Source organism: Nanorana parkeri, unplaced genomic scaffold (assembly GCF_000935625.1).
Source record: "Nanorana parkeri isolate BGI_ZX_2015 unplaced genomic scaffold, ASM93562v1 scaffold109, whole genome shotgun sequence".
Taxonomy (NCBI): Eukaryota; Metazoa; Chordata; class Amphibia; order Anura; family Dicroglossidae; genus Nanorana; species Nanorana parkeri.
In genome coordinates, this window is record NW_017306377.1 from 624,443 (window position 1) to 627,028 (window position 2,586).

The following is a 2,586-nucleotide window of genomic DNA, read 5'->3' on the forward strand; positions in this document are numbered from 1 at the left end:
GGGGGAAATATTAGGGGTCTAAACAGATCCCTGATATTTCCCTTTTAAAATAGAAAAAGAGATTGAGGACACAGAGTCCTCAATCTTTTTTTTCTGCAGCCCCAGTTGTTCCTGTTTATTCATAACATGAGGACATTGTGTGTTTACTATATCCACAACTATGAATGAACAGGAGGTAATGTAGATCTCTTCCCATTCATTCATAATTGAGGATATAGTAAACATGCCATGTCCTCAATTATTTACAAACACTCAGCGATCACTGATCACTTAGTGTTTGTACCTTGCTATCCTTCCTGACACGCTGTCACAGGAGGCTGAGCGAGAGGTGCGGGGAGGAGAGCTCCGCCTCCTGTGACAGCGCGGGCTGTCTCCTCTCCCACACCGCTCTGCCGGACTGAGCGGTGTGGGAGGAGAGACACCGGCCACTCACAGCGCTCTTCTCCCGCAGCGCTCGGCCGCCTGTCACACTTTCTCTCCTCCCCGCTGGGCACTGCTCTGTGAAAGCAGGGATGCGCCGGTGTATTGGCACAAAAATTGCACTTTTGGCATTTAGCCAAAAGTGCAATTTTCGACCGATATATCGGTGCTCCCTAATATCTATCTATCTATCTATCTATCTATCTATCTATCTATCTATATCGATAGATAGATAGATAGATAGATAGATAGATAGATAGATAGATATCTGTAGATATAGATATATATACACACACACGTGCACACGTACAAATACATATTTCTTGACGTTTTAAGCATATTAAACCCAATCACTAAAATGTAATTTTATCAGTTATTGTTATTTTATTTACATCAACAAAAGTATTTTTAATAATTTATATTTTTTGAATAATCATTTTAAACAATTAAAAACATTTTAAAATCTGTAGCTTTTGTAAAAATAATGGTGATCTTGCAATCAAGGTCCTTGTTTAAGCTCTTCAGAACATCTCATGTTTCCCATCCTATTGTTGAGGCTTAAAGAAGAACAGGGAAATATGTTTTTCTTAACCCTTACAGTGGAGAAGTGCTCGTTTTTGTCTAGGTGCTAAAATAAAGTTATACTCACCCGATCCTGCGAGACAGCTTGCACTTAGACCAGTCCCTTCCACTTCTCTCGCCCTCTGCTACAGTGATAGTATGTATCTCGGGGTCCTCACGTCCTATACACTGTGTATAGCAGGGGTGCCCATTAGGGCGATCACTAGTAGATCGCAATGTCCTGTCCTCCCGTCGTGGGGCTTCTCCTCTGGATCCCCACTGCTCTCCCCCATCTGTATGCAGCGGGGATCCGAGGAGAAGTGATGGAACCGCTGCAGCCGGCGGCGGCAGAGGAGGGAGTTGCTGTCACAGAACTAAGGCCGAGCAGTGAGGAGAGAGAGAGAGAGACGCTCGGCCAGGATCTGACAGCCGGCGCCTCTCTCTCTCTTCACCGCTCGGCCTTAGTTCTGTGACATCGGCTCCCTCCGCTGCTGCCCCCGCGACTGAAGTGCTTCTTTCACTTCTCCTTGGATCCCCCACTGCCTCTGCCCGGGAGAGCAGCGGGGATCCAGAGGAGAAGCTGAGTCCCTGTGTGCGTGACCGAGTAGCAGAGGATTGGTACATATCAGTGATATGTACCAATCCTCTGTGCAGGACAAACACTGGAGCGATCAGCTAATCACTCCAGTGTTTGTAAATAACTGGGGACAAATAGTACTATGTGTCCCCAGTTATAAATGAACAGGAAGTGATTTACATCACTTCCTGTTCATTCTTGAGTTGCTCAATGGGGAGAAGCACTCTGTACAGAGGCTCCTCCCCATTCAGAAACTGGTGATAGTAAATATTTTCTAAATGAATGGGAAACCTCTGTACTGGAAAGCCTCTGCATAAAAAGAGATTGAGGACTTTGTGTAAATAAAAAAAATAAAAAAAAATGTAAAAAAATCCTGGAGGCAGGGCACTGGGTGACGTCACAAGCCTGTTGGGGGGGGCACGTTTTTTTTGCCTCGGGCAGAAAAGGAGCTGGCTACAGCTATGCTCCAGCGGCTGCCGGCTGAATGTGTCAGACGCCGCAGTCGGAAAGGGGCGGGACACCTCTCCCCATGTGCAACGTTGGCCACGCGAGCACCGCGGGAGGACAGGACACCGGGGGCCTCTAGGACGCACTGGAATGCAAGCCACAAAAATACTTTTTAAATGACGAAAAATTGTGGGCGCCCCTGGTGTATAGAATGTGATGACTCATGGGACATTAGACTGCTGCAGGGGAGGGGGATAGAGGCTCCATGCTGATCTCCTGCAGCATCTTTGCAGTCACCTCCTGTCTACAGGTATTTTTTAGGATCAGTTTCCGGATGGCAACAACAGTGGACCATGCCTGAGTAATGTCTGAAAGGGCCAAGTGTCTTGTAATCCCCATTAGAAGCCCATGTTTTTCAAGGACAGAGTATCATCATCCTATAACAGGGAGTTCCTGAACAAGGACATTAATGGCAGGTCACCAGCCAGGGCCGTAGTGAGGGCGTGGTGACTGAGGCTCTCGCCTCGGGTGCAGGTGCAGGGGGGGGAAGCAGAGGAGATCCAGGAGAAGTGAAGCACTTC